Genomic DNA, 14,990 nt, shown 5'->3' on the forward strand with positions numbered 1-14,990 from the left:
TACTCTGGACATGTCCAAACCACCGAAGCCTGGTCTCTCTAACTGTCTCCAAAACACCTAACTTTGGCTGTCCCTGGAAATGCTACTAGCTTCATGTGTGTGTGTGTGTGAAAGATCACACAGATTTCTGTAGCAATGAACGTTTATTGGAGTCCGAGGACATGTAACACTGCGTGAGGGTATCATGGACTGCCGCAGGTAAAATCATAGAACAACATCAATACACAGATAAGGGATCAACCCATAACACCTAGGAGAGGTGAGACAACCAATAAGCTACAGTCCCTCATATGAGTCTAATCCCTACATCATGGTTGGCCTCACTGTCATGGTCTGTTTTGGTTTTAGTTGTTACATGTTTTTTGTGTTTCATGCTTTTTTGTCTTGAGTGCTGATTTTGCCAGTTGTGTCCACCCATTCACGTTTACCTTCCTCCTTTTTGTTGATCTTGTTGTCGATCCATTGTTTGTTTGCGTCAGTGTCACTTCACTTATATCACCAGTCATGTTTGTTACTTTGTTTAGCTGCATTTTCTTGAAAATTAAATATAAATTTGAGACTCCTCCCTTGCTGCACTTGGGTCCTCCACGTTTTTTGGCTTGTCTTCCTTCCTTTCACTAACCCCAACTGTGACACTCACCAGTCTTATAAAGTTTGCCCTCATCCTAGCAGACTCTTCTGTCACATAACACGCCTGACACCTCCGTCCACCTGTTTCAACTTGCTTGGACTTGTTTCTTCACTTCCTTACTGCACTCACCCTTGCTCTGGACTGTTGACCCCGAGTTTAAATACCTCCACCCTTGCTATCTTTTCTCCCCGTGGCCTCACTCTTTCCTCTCCACTCCTCTCGTTCATATATATATATTACATATTCTACATTGACACATATTCTTACTACAGCTAATCTTCATTCCTCTCCTTTCCAGTTGATGCCGCCACCTTTTCAACTGTGATTCCACCTGCTCCCCACTTTAACTGGAGATTACGATGTCATCTGTGGACATCATGGTCCACAGTGATTGCAGTCTAATATCATCTGTCAGCCCATCCATCAACACTGCAAACAATAAGTGACTGAGGGGTCCCCCCTACACCCAGAACTCATCTGTCACACCTACACCACACTATGTGCTTATAATGTTGATCATCACTGGTATGGCAGGTTGTATACTGCTTTTCTGTCACTTTGGCGAAATGAGCTAAGAGTATTTTGAAAGTTCTTATTGAGAAATAACAGTTTATCACTGTTGGATTAATTGGATATAACATTATCTCATATTTTCTTTCTTGGTTTTTAATGCTTCATTGTAATATGTGATGTGATGCAATGGAGAGGCCCATTGGGCGCCATGGAAATTTTGCTATGATGTACTTAAACAATGTGATGCAATCTAGTTACGTTGGGTGCCGTGGAAACAACAGACAGTGATGCAGAAGACAACATAAAGACTGATGATCTCAAGAGGATGGTGAAGATATCGCAATGACTCACATGGACTATTTTTGTCATGGTTGCTTTGTTTGTCACATTTGCTTTTGTTTTGAAGCGGACCACGCTAAGGAATAAAAAAGTGGAGACGTGGAGATATGATTAGAACGGGTTGGAGATTGTGAAAGAGACACATCCCACGTTCACGTTCACGAGAAAGTTAAAAGAAAATTAAATGATGTTTCATAGAAGAGACGATGACGAGACAGGACTGACATCAGGACAAGAAAGAAAAGTTGAAAATTAAGAACAGAGAGGTGAGTGCATGCTCCTATATACCCCCAACTGCCTTTTTCACAATATGACATGACATCATAAAATAATTACCAACTGAGACAGACTGGACTTGGACAAAACTTTTAAGGGGAGTGTGCCAACTACCTCAGGACATACAAAATAAGACTACCTTGCGTGCCTGACCCTGACACTTGAATTCCCTCAGACCAGATGCAATAATATTGACTGTAATAGAGATAAGTAATGCATTTTTCTCACCCCCAGTGGGTAAAGAATGCCAAATTTGGTTTGCATTTACATTTGTAGTCCAAATTTCAACTCCATGGTTTATTTAAATGATGTACCGATAGCTTCCCCTGATAAAGAATTGTGAAAAGACAGTGGCTCTTTTGAAACTCCTAATTTACCAATAACAGGTTAAACATTTTACAAACTCTAAAGCCACAAACAAATTAAAAATTTGTCATATTTGGGAGTGACAAATTAATGCTGAAATTGGGTACCAAATTAGCGAAATTAACAGCTCCATTACACACAATGACGCAATAAGGGAGACTTAAAAATTACATAATTGTTGAAATGGAGGGCCGAAGTGAAAAAATCATTTTGAAACATAAAGCAAACATTCGTGACACGGTCTTGATTTTGCCAAATTGTGATAAGATTATGACTTTCAAAGGTCACTTTGTGACTTCATAGAAATAAGTGCATGAACTGATTTGTTCCACCTTCTGCTTAACATGACATTTCACTCTGAGGTGACCACAATACTATAAAAACAACAGGCATTTTGAATGGAATCTGCATGAGGGGTTTATGTTGCTGTCATATCTCATGGCAAATTCTGAAGAATTTTCCAAATCAGTCACTTGGTACAGAAATGCAGCCCTATGGGGGCACAAACCAGTGCAATCTGTAGGCCGGTCCCAAGCCCAGATAAATGCAGAGGGTTGCGTCCGGAAGGGCATCCGGCGTAAAAACTGTGCCAAACAAATATGAGGGTTCATCTAAAGAATCCCATACCGGATCGGTCGTGGCTCGGGTTAACAACGCCCGCCCCCGGCACTGCTAACCTGCAGGGTGTCGGTGGAGATTCAGCTACTGTGGGTCGAAGACAAAGAAGAGGAGGAAACCAGATCCATCGTCAGAAGAAAAAGAGGAATGCACAGAGCCTACAACTGAGTGTAGGGACTTTGAATGTTTGGACTATGACAGGAAAAGCACAGGAGTTGGTTGACATGATGATTAGGAGAAAGGTTGATATTCTGTGCATCCAAGAGAGCAGGTGGAAAGGTAGTAAGGCTAGAAGTTTGGGAGCAGGGTTTAAATTATTCTACCACGGAGTAGATGGGAAGAGAAATGGAGTATGGGTTATTTTAAAGGAAGAGCTGGCTAAGAATGTCTTGGAGGTGAAAAGAGTATCAGATCGAGTGATGAGACTAAAATTTGAAATTGAGGGTGTTATGTATAATGTGGTTAGCGGCGATGCCCCACAGGTAGGATGTGACCTAGAGTTGAAAGAGAAATTCTGGAAGGAACAAGATGAAGTAGTTCTGAGCATCCCAGACAGCGAGAGAGTTGTGATTGGTGCAGATTGTAATGGACATATTGGTAAAGGAAACAGGGGCGATGAAGAAGTGATGGGTAAGTACAGCATCCAGGAAAGGAACTTTGAGGGACAGATGGTGGTGGACTTTGCAAAAAGGATGGAGATGGCTGTAGTGAACATTTATTTCCAGAAGAGGGAGGAACATATAGTGACCTACAAGAGCGGAGGTATAAGCACGCAGGTGGGTTATATTTTGTGCAGGCGATGTAATTTGAAGGAGGTTACTGACTGTAAAGTAGTGGTAGGGGAGAGTGTAGCTCGACAGTATAGGATGGTAGTGTGTAGGATGACTCTGGTAGTGGGTAGGAAGATTAAGAAGACAAAGGTAGAGCAGAGAACGATGTGGTGGAAGCTGAGAAGGGAAGAATGTTGTGCGGCCTTTCGGAAAGAGGTAAGACAGGCTCTCGATGGACAGCAGAAGCTCCCGGAAGACTGGACTCCGACAGCCAAGGTAATCAGAGAGACAGGCAGGAGAGTACTTGTCGTGTCTTTTGATCGGAAAGGGGAGAAGGAGACTTGGTGGTGGAACCCCAAAATACAGGGAGTCATACAAGGAAAGAGATTAGCAAAGAAGAACTGGGATACTGAGAGGACTGAGGAGAGGCAAAAGGAGTACATTGAGATGCGACGTAGGGCAAAAGTAGAGGTGGCAAAGGCTAAACAAGAGGCATATGAGGACATGTACACCAGGTTGGACATGAAAGAAGGAGAAAAGGATCTCTACAGGTTGGCCAGACAGAGGGATAGAGATGGGAAGGATGTGCAGCAGGTAAGGGTGATTAAGGATAGAGATGTAAATGTGTTGACTGGTGCCAGTAGTGTGTTAAACAGATGGAATGAATAGTTTGAGAAGTTGATGAATGAAGAAAATGAGAGAGAAGGAAGAGTTGAAGAGGCAAGTGTGAAGGACCAGGAAGTGGCAATGATTACTAAGGGGGAAGTCAGAAAGGCACTACAAAGGATGAAAAATGGAAAGGCAGTTGGTCCTGATGACATACCGGTAGAGGTATGGAAGCAATTTGGAGAGATGGCTGTCGAGTTTTTGACCAACTTATTCAACAGAATACTAGCGGGCGAAAAGATGCCTGAAGAATGTAGGAAAAGTGTTCTAGTTCCCATTTTTAAGAACAAAGGGGATGTTCAGAGCTGTGGGAATTATAGAGGAATAAAGTTGATGAGCTACACAATGAAGTTATGGGAAAGAGTAGTGGAGGCTAGACTCAGGACAGAAGTAAGTTTCTGCGAGCAACAGTATGGTTTCATGCCGAGAAAAAGTACCACAGATGCATTATTTTCCTTGAGGATGCTAGTGGAAAAAGTACAGAGAAGGTCAAAAGGAGCTACATTGTGTCTTTGTGGATCTAGAGAAAGCATATGACAGAGTACCAAGAGAGGAACTGTGGTACTGCATGTGTAAGTCTGGTGTGGCAGAGAAGTATGTTAAAGTAGTACAGGACAAGTATGATGGCAGCAGAACAATGGTGAGGTGTGCCTTAGGCGTGACAGAGGAATTTAAGGTGGAGGTGGGACTGCATCAGGGATCAGCTCTGAGCCCCTTCCTGTTTGCAGTGGTAATGGATGGGCTGACAGATGAGGTTTGACTGGAATCCCCTTGGACCATAATGTTCACAGATGATTTTGTAATATGCAGTGAAAGCAGGGAGCATGCAGAGGAACAATTAGAAAGATGGAGACATGCACTGGAAAGGAGAGGAATGAAGGTTAGCCGAAGTAAAACAGAATATATGTGCGTGAATGAGAAAAGTGGAGGGGGAAGAGTGAGGCTACAGGGAGAAGAGAGCGAGGGGGGAGGACTTCAAATATTTAGGGTCAACAATCCAGAGCAATGGAGAGTGTGGTAAGGAAGTGAAGAAATTGGTCCAAGCAGGTTGGAACAGCTGGCGAAAGGTGTCTGGTGTTCTATGTGACAGAAGAGTCTCTGCTCGGATGAAGGGCAAAGTTTACAAAACAGTTGTGAGGCCGGCCATGTTGTACGGATTAGAGACGGTGGCACTGAAGAAACAACAGGAAGCAGAACTGGAGGTGGCAGAAATGAAGATGTTGAGGTTCTCGCTCGGAGTGAGCAGGTTGGATAGGATTAGAAATGAGCTCATTAGAGGGACAGCAAAAGTTGGATGTTTTGCTGACAAGGTTCGAGAGAGCAGACTTCAATGGTTAGGACATGTTCAGAGGCGAGAGTGAGTATATTGGTGGTAGGGTGCTGAGGATGGAGCTGCCAGGCAAAAGGGCGAGAGGAAGACCAAAGAGAAGGTTTATGGATGTGGTGAGGGAAGACATGACGGCAGTTGAGGTTAGAGAGGAAGATGCAGGAGATAGGCTAAGATGGCAAAAGATGACACGCTGTGGCGACCCCTAACGGGACAAGCCGAAAGGAAAAGAAGAAGAAAGAAGAGTCACTTGGTACAGACAGGCAGTCAGTCAGCTCCAGTGCTAACAACTGAAGGTTGAATGTAGTGACAGTTTCTGGCATATGTAATCGGTGCTGTAGGACAAAGTGGCATGGCTGGTGGGTGGCAATGTACCCAATAGATAAAACAAAACATTCTATCTAAAATGATTTTGTCCCAAGTTTTAACATTACATCTCTGTAAAATATGTATCAAAAGTGGGATTGGGCACAGGGTGCCATTTAGGTTTGGAACACCCCTTGTTACAAACCCATTTCCAAAGAAATTTGTGTAGTGTTAAATACAGTACAAAATTTATTCATCCTTCTTCATAGCCAGTTACGCTCACGTGCGTTATGGGAGTACTGGAACCAATTGCAGCTGTCATCAGGCAGGAAGCAGGGTACACGCTGAATTTATTGTCAGCCAGTCGCAGGGGCAGTTTAGCGTCCAATTAATGTTGAATGCTTTTTGGGATGTGGGAGAAAACCAGAGTACCTAGAGAAAACCCACGCAGGAATGAGGAGAACAAGCAAACTTCACACAGGCGGGGCCGGGATTGACCCCGGGTCCTCAGAACTGTGAGGCCAACGCTTTACAACTGCATCACTGTGTCGCCACACAGAATACAGTGACTTGCAAATCATTTTCAATCTATGAGTTCGGTTTGCTGCTGTGTTAAAAAAAAAAACAACTTCTTTTTTAAAGTTCATATGTGAATTTTGCCATTGGATGTAACAACCAGTCATCCCTCACTCATTGAATCATATTGCAAAATGCCACAAACTGAATGGTTGTATGTCATACTTTTATTTTGAGTCGGATTTTGTTTTTTGTTTTTTTGTGTGCACAGACCACGTCAGCAGTGCGCAATAGCTCAAATGCGTGCATCTTGGATAGAACATTAGTCACAGGTGCAGGCAAAAACAACAAGCAATGTTATTCAATGCCAAAAAATATTACGGTCAAAACATTGTAATTAGGGCAGTTTTTCCAGATAATAATCAAAATATTCTCAGATGTAAAAAAAAAAAAAAGGGGGGGGGGGGACAACTGCTCTTGAGCTACAATGGATTCATCCATCTTCTTTGCTGGTTAGGTCACGGGGAGTGCTGAAGCCTATCCCAGTTGTCAACGGGCAGGAGGCGGGGTACACCCAGAGCTGGTTGCTGGTTGCCGGCCAATCGCAGCGCACATTGTGACAAACAGACACACTCACAATCCCACCGAGGGGCAATTTAGAGTGTCCAATTAATGTTGCATGTTTTTGGAATGTGGGAGGAAACCGGATGCCCGGAGGAAATCCACACAGGCACGGGGAGAACATACAAACTCCACACAAGCGGATCCGGGATTGAACCCGGGACCTCAGAACTGTGAGGCCAACGCTTTACCAGCTGAGCGAACATGCCACCCTACAATAGATTCATTCAATTTATATTCATGTCAATGCTAAACAGTTTGGTCTCTGAACGGAGTCATGGATTGAATTTCACTGACAGAGGTGTCCCTGTACATTAATAGTACAACAGACACACAACAATTGACACCCACTAAAGTCAATAGGTGACAGCGATGACATTGTTTGAAAAACACAGTGCTGTTCTCTCTACATATGGTGAGTAGTTTTACTTTATTGAAATTTCATTTCATTTTTAGACAGTATATGACAGTTAATAATGCTAAAATGTTATTGAAAAGACTGTCTCAACTACTAATAAACGTGTTATGATGGTGACAGTTTGAGTTGAAAGAATATATTTGACAGTGTCATAATTGTGGCCTCCTTCGACGTGATGACACTAATATGATACAAATCTGGTGGGATAAAAGCAAGACTATGTTTGTGTTGGCAGAAAGATGGATTACAGCACACAGAAGAGATGTATCCAGAGATTAGATGAAAAGATGACAGTTCGACAAAAACGGAAACAGATGTCCCATTGCTCAGCCAGAGGATGTATTCCGTAAATCCACTGTGCACCAAAGCTGACAGTATATTCAAGTTAGTGCAAGCATTTTAATCCACGGTGGCACAGTGGAGCAGCTGTAAAGCATTGGCCTCACAGTTCTGAGGACCGGGGTTCAATCCTGGCGCTCCCTGTATTGAGTTTGCATGTTTTCCCCGTGCCAGTGTGGGTTTTCTCCAGGTTTCCTCCCACACCCCAAAAAACATGCATTAATTGGACACTCTAAATTTCCCTCAAGTGTGATTGTGAGTGTGACTGTTGTCTCCATGTGCCTGTGATTGGCTAGCAACCAATTCAGGGTATACTCTGCCTCCTGCCCATTGACAGCCGGGATAGGCTCCAGCACTCCCTTGTGAGGACAAGCGGCTAAGAAAATGGATGGACGAATGGGTATTTAGGAGCCTGGCTCACAATCAAAAGGTTCTGGGTTTGAATCCCGACTCTGATCCACTTGCATGAAGTTTGTACGTTTTTTGGAGGGTACTCCAGCCTTCTTCAACATTCCAAAACCATGGAAGGTCAAATGGAGACTTTCATCTGTGTGTAGATTAGTGTGAGTTGTTTGACTAGAAATAAAACCCTGTGATTTGCTGGCGACCATAGAAAAACGCTATAAAAAATGGATGGCTGGAAAACACCAACAGTTGTCTTTTTGGATCATTTTGTACAAAGAAGTTGAGCAATTAGTATATTGTGTAGATGATATGCAAGCATTTTGGCTAAAAGGGTGGCTGCCTTCACACTATGTATACTACTATAACAAAAATACAAATTTTGACAAGACTATGGCCTGACTGAATGAACCTTCTCCCTTCATATCAACATAGTAGCCAAGGACGGAAGGATCCACCCGTGCGCATTCTTGTCTAGGAAGCTGACCTCGGCGGAGAGGAACTACGACGTAGGAGATCGAGAACTGCTGGCGGTCAAGACTGCGTTGGAGGAGTGGCGGCACTGGCTGGAGGGCTCGCAAGTCCCATTCGTGGTCTTCACTGACCACAATAACCTAGAGTACCTGAAGACCGCAATGCCCTGTTCTTCACCCGCTTCCACTTTACTCTGTCCTTCCGTCCAGGCTCCAAGAACGGCAAGCCGGACGCACTCTCACGGAGCTACGATCCTGATCTGCCAGAGGTGTGCTTCGTGTCCGGCTTCACCTGGGCGGACCGGACTTCGATGCTTTGCATCTAGGGACCAGAGCACGTGGAGCCAGCACCTCAAATGGGTTGAGTATGCCCACAACTCCCTACCCCCTGCCTCAACAGGTATGGCTCCAATCCACGTTGTGCACAGCTATCCTTCCTCTTTGTTTCCCTCATTGGCCGCAGACGGTACGGCGCTGCAAACGGACCTGGGAGGCAGCCCGGAGGACGCTGCTGCACATGGGCAATATCTACAAGTCCGCAGCAGACCGCAAGAGGAGAGCCGCACCAGAATTCAGGGTGGGGCAGTGAGTGTGGCTCTCCACAAAGGATCTTCCGCTGCGGAAGGAATCCCGCAAACTTGCTCCCAGGTTCGTTGGTCCGTTCCCGATCACCAAAATCATTAACCCGGTCGCTGTATCATTTAGACTACCCAGGTGGATGAGGGTGCACCCTACATTCCACGTTGGAAGACTACGCCCGGATCGCCTCTGGAGTTGTGCATTTAGGTCCGCCCTCGAGCCCCTGTCGTGACATAAGGAAGCTGCATGGGAAAAAAAAAAAAAACTCAAATTATGACATTGATACAACTACAAATCTAGAATTCAATACATTACGAGAAACTCAGCAAAAGAGTCAAAAAACTGAACAGGATGTATGGAAAGAAAAACAACTAAAACATCTATGTATGACCAAACAATAAACCAGTTGCTAACGCATGTCTCAACAGGAGGGACAATGGGAGGACAGGTAACAAGGGAAATATTATACTCACAAAAAAACTACAATTAAAATAAACATTCTCCAAATTGTCCACATGAACTTATTTGAATTAAACCAAAGTGAGATTTATTAAATTAAAATAAACATTCTCCAAATTGTCCACATGAACTTTATTGAATTAAACCAAAGTGAGATTTATTAATCAAAATGTGTGTTTATCACACATTTGCTGCAATGAAGAGAAAGCTTCTGCTTGCAAAGAACGCTTTGCTCAGCACATATGTCGTTATCGTACATATTTGTCAGTTTACATATCATAATTTTCCAACAACATGCAGACACATAGTCACACAAACATGTTTTTGCTCGCCCCCACCGTTTAGATTTGTCACCGTTGGTAGGGACCTCCTAAATCTAATAAAAAGAGAGATTTCAAGGAGGAGTGCTTTAGAGCATTCAAGAATTGTACCTGACTCTTCTTCGTTCTCTTTGAGCTCAATTAACAGAAAACAGGTACTCTTTGAGCTCAATTAACAGAAAACAGGTATTCTCTCCTTATTACTTCAAATTGAATTTACCTGACACAATGTGAAAAAAAGTATTGCTTGGTCATTATAGATGCATTTTCAAAATGGGTAGAACTCTTTCCAACAGAGCATCCCGACTTATTGACATCAGCAGGATATCACATTGGTGGAACCAGGAGAATGGATCCTGGTGTGGAGCAATAAGAAGCACTGGTATTTTCCTAAGTGGGAATGTCCATTTCAGGTTTTGTTGAACACTCACAGCTATAAAAATTCGGTTGACTTGGATTCATTTGGCACATTCCAGAAAGGTAATTTCAGTCTAGGATCCGATTGGGGAGGTGAGCTAAAGACTGGTTAACAAGCTGGGTGGAGATTTATAGTATCTCAAAATAGCTGACGGCCAGTGAAGAAATTTAAAGACACTGAACCTATAGGGATACCTAGATGAAATACCTACCCGAAAGTGGTTAGGTCCTGAAATGGGATGCTGTGGAGTGGTCGTAACCATCATAACATTCTTCCTGTTTTTGAGATATCTGTGGGGTGTCGTAATGTTGTCATGCCATGCATGAAAAACCTACGGCAATCCAAAACCTAAATGACCCACAATTGGGTTCTCATGCGTGCGATGATGATCCAAAATGTATATTATAATAATCCCATGGTCAAGTCTAACAGATAGGGGAACAAGGAGCAGTGTTTAGTCAAATAAAATGGTATATGATGAATAATCTGAATGCACACGAATTGGCGCACTTTGGTGACGGATGAAAATAATGAAGGAGCAAACCCTTGTGGGGGCTTTTTCCTCTGGGTCTACATCTCCGGTAATCCACGCTTCATTTTGATGCTTTGTGAAAAGTACAGAGGTAACAGCTAGCACCCTTTCTCCTAGAGCAACATTAGAAAATGTTAGGGTGATCCAAAAGCTAAAGGTTGATGAGTGGTTTCATGTAATAACAGTCATTTTGGGACAAAATAATAATAGTTTTCTTATGGTGGAACAAGCAGCAACAGCTTTATCAAAAGATTGCGTCCTTTGCATGGGTCCCAGATCACTTTTATAGATTATACCAGCGCTATTACCAGATAATTGCACCTTGGAAATTATGAGTAAAACAGTACCTGATAATGAATGCAAAAATTGGGATTCTGTATATCCATTGACTTTTTTTGAAAAATGAAAAACATTGTTTTTTGATTCTCACCAGGTATTTCACTTGCGCCCATTTGCTAGGAACCAGAAACAAATTGGGAAATTTATCAGCAATGATGTGTAAAATCATTTTGGTGATTGAGAATTCATTGAAGCCATTGTCACATAGTGACATCTGGTAGTGGTAAGGAGATAACAGGCTTTTTAATAAATTGCCCAAGAATGTAACATTATTGTACTTTATAATCATCCTATATCTGTTATTGAATCAACTTCTACTGTACAGGCAATTTCATTTGAACAATGGCAGAGAAGAGAGCAGCTGAATGCCAAGGATAAAACGATCCAACATCTGCGCATTGGTGTTCCTGTGGTGTTCAGAGTATTAATTGGCTGACTAAGTGGCAAATGGAATTGAATCTTTCGTGTGTTGGTGGTGTGCAACCAACAAGAACGTGGAGAGAAAAAAGTACATCCACCACAATGTCAAAATTGGGAAATTGGACTCAAAAGTGTTTTTTGAGGCTGTGCATTAACAACTTGGAGCCCCTTAATGCCATTTCAAAACCAAACAGCCATGGACATGCGCCGAGCTGAAAAAGGTGGTGTCGGCGCTCTCTTTAGGGAGCGATCCATCTTCATCCTGAACCGTATGGCTGCTGATGGTGGTCTGACCGAGGCTATAAAAGGCCTTAGGGTCCTTGACGGTAAGGTGAATGAGCACTCTGGTGTTGACACCTCCGTGTCGGACAAATGGATGAGTGTGTTCGGCAAATAAAAAGCATTGGTCTCATCTATTTCAATTCCATTGCGGTTTTTGCAGCTATTTTGACTTTGTGTGGTTGTTGCGGAAACTGAATTATTGCCACAGCATTCTCACCCATGGAGAACAAAATGACGTAGATGCATCCTTTGCTGGGGACAAATCATGAGGGAGTATTCTGGCTGACTTGCCTGATCTGTTTCCAGATCCCAGCTGTTATAACGATGTATAAACAACCATTTTTCCTCTGAGTGTATCAAAGTAGTCGAAGATCTGGCAAAGTGTCTATTTTGGGTGATGTGAGGATTTAAGCAAATTTTTGATAAACAGGAAGAAAATGTTGGATTAATTGGATATAAAGTTATCTCATATTTGCTTTCTTGGGTTTTTAATGCTTATGTGATGCAATGCAATCGAGAGGCACATTGGGTGCCATGGAATCTTTGCTATGATGTACTTTAACAATGTGATGCAATCAATTTACATTGGGTGCCGTGGAAACACCAGACAGTGAATCAGAAGACAAGAAAGACTGACGATATCCAGAGGATGGTGAAGACATCGCAAAGACTCACATGGATTAATTTTGTCACGGTTGCTTTGTCACAATTCGCTTTGTGTGATGCAGACCACGCTAAGGAATAAAAAAGTGGAGACGTGGAGATGTGATTAGAACGGGTTGGAGATTGTGAAAGAGCCATATCCCACGTTCTTCTCGTGAGCCAGAAGTTCCTCTTGTCTTCCTTCCTTGATAATTTTACTTTAAATGTCCTAGGCTGTTTAAACCTGACAGAGGTTGTGTCAGATGGGGCGTGTTTGTCTCCCACAGTAGGGGCCACAGTGTGTTTTCAATGGCGAATGTCTGGGGTGACGTAACAGACTGTAAATGCAGCCAATATGGTGACCGCTTGGATGTCGAATGAGACTTCCGCAACTTTGCGCAACTATGACATGCTCTCCACTCATAATTATTTTTCGTGTAGACATTGAAGTGAAAAATGTTATATGTATTTTTCATTTCACTATTTTAGAACGTTTGTAGAGATGACACTTGACCTTTAAGAAAATGAGCACACGAGACATGGAAAACAGGAAACAAAACAAACCCAACCCACACAAAATGCAGACCATGACTGAAACATCATCATCAAAAACAATTTCTTAATCACACCAGCCAATTAGGTATTTTTTCATTTTCATTGAATGCATTGGCACTCAAAATATTTAACATTACTGATTGCTCGGATGATTTTAGTTTATCATTTGGTTTTCAATGAAACCCTCTACTTTGGAGTTAAGTGGTGTCATCATAATATTTCTTGAAGTCTATTTGCTGGCTAATCCTTCAATAGCAGCACCAGATGGGCTGTTGATTTTTGGATCAAGGCCCTAGTCATATCTAATATTGGATTATGGGAATCCTTTGTCTGTTTCTGACAGCTTTCCGTTGATAAAATTCATCCCTAAACCTATTAAAAACAAAAAAGCTTTGCACATGAGAAGTGTGACATCTTGTGTCATCAGACCTTGAGAGTGTTTCATTTGAAAAAGTGACGGGCAAACTGATGGAAAGATTAATAATATTAATTGATACCATTAAGAGAATGGTATTTTAACTGTATTTTGGGAAAATGTTTTAAAATAATTTTTTTCAAAGTGACACAAAAAGAGGGGAGTGGATTAGTTTTAATCAGGCTGGGGAAAAAGGTCTTCTTGCAAATATAATCTATTTGTAGTTTTATCCCTGATGAAATCTAGATAATTCTGAATGCACTGCACAACCATTTTCACAAATAGACACAAAGATCAATAGATACAGTGTGATGAGAATAACAGCATAAACAAGAAAACTCTCAATAAACTTTGCTGATACACACTTCACGAGTTTAAAATAGTGGTCCTATGGAAAATGTTCTATTTTCCTTGCCTTTGTAACTTGAGAAATGAAAGGAACTCATGCGGCTGCATTGTTCTCTCCAATAAAGTTCATGAGAAAAATTGGGATGGAGGTGATCCAGATTGCGATCTTTTGCAAAATCTTTTCTTCCCGTACCCAAATAACAAGCCTTGCATTACCAAAGACATCAGGGATGTCGCAATTGGGAAAAAAATTACATTCAAAGATGGAGACCATGACAAGGTCAAGCAATTGCAGATGAAACTAGTGGTCTTGTCTCCAGGAGGCCAAAGAGTCCTAAGGCTACAGCACACTAGAGGGAGACACTGAAAAATCAAACCAACTCAATCACAGTTCTATATCAGGTTTGATGATGAGGCGACGACTGCCCTCCATGCTCAACACCCACTAGGATTTATCAGGAGGGCGACTTAGCTTGACTTTGGTTAATTTTTCGGTAAAAAATTATTTTGCAGGTAGTTTGCAGTTTGCCCTGCTTTAAGAATTCAGTTATGTGTACTTATGTATCTCTCCATCCATTTTCTGTACCACTTATTCTCACTATGTTCACGGACGCGCTGGAGCCTATAGTACCCCTCTTCGGACGAGAGGCAGAGTTCACACTGAACTGGTCACCGGCCAATCACACCGCACATATAAACAAACTACCATTCACACTCCTACGACTATTCACTTAACCTATCATGCATGTTTTTGGGATGTGGGCGGATCCTTCCTTCTTTAATGTGAATTTTACCTGTACCTTTTCTTGAAAAGCAGCCTCATAACATCATGTTCCCACCTCTGAACTCCAGCATTAGTACAGTGTTTTTAGGGTGATGTGCAGTGCCATTTCTCCTCCAAACATGGTGCGCATTATGGGATCCAAAGAGTTCAATTTTGCTTTCATCTGACAAGACTACAGTATATTCTACCAGTATTTAACTGGCTTGTCCAATGCAGCCCTATGGGGGCACAAACCAGTGCAATCTGTAGGCCGGTCCCAAGCCCGGATAAATGCAAAGGGTTGCGTCAGGAAGGGCATCCGGCGTAAAAACTGTGC

The 14,990-nt window shown here is 42.4% G+C and overlaps 1 long non-coding RNA gene across 2 annotated transcripts; it reads left to right on the forward strand.

Annotated features, from left to right (window-relative positions):
* The first annotated feature begins 1,428 nt into the window (after window positions 1–1,428).
* On the forward strand, window positions 1,429–12,709 carry LOC133512176 (uncharacterized). 2 transcript variants are annotated; one of them, XR_009798119.1, is made up of 4 exons: window positions 1,429–1,749; window positions 8,544–8,941; window positions 9,045–9,158; window positions 9,287–12,709. It is a non-coding gene; the product is annotated as an uncharacterized LOC133512176 (long non-coding RNA). The 2 variants fall into 2 exon arrangements; XR_009798118.1 differs by having other exon boundaries at window positions 1,430–1,749; window positions 9,045–12,709.
* The last annotated feature ends 2,281 nt before the right edge of the window (window positions 12,710–14,990 follow it).

The sequence above is a fragment of the Syngnathoides biaculeatus genome, chromosome 14 (genome assembly GCF_019802595.1).
Source record: "Syngnathoides biaculeatus isolate LvHL_M chromosome 14, ASM1980259v1, whole genome shotgun sequence".
Classification (NCBI taxonomy): Eukaryota; Metazoa; Chordata; class Actinopteri; order Syngnathiformes; family Syngnathidae; genus Syngnathoides; species Syngnathoides biaculeatus.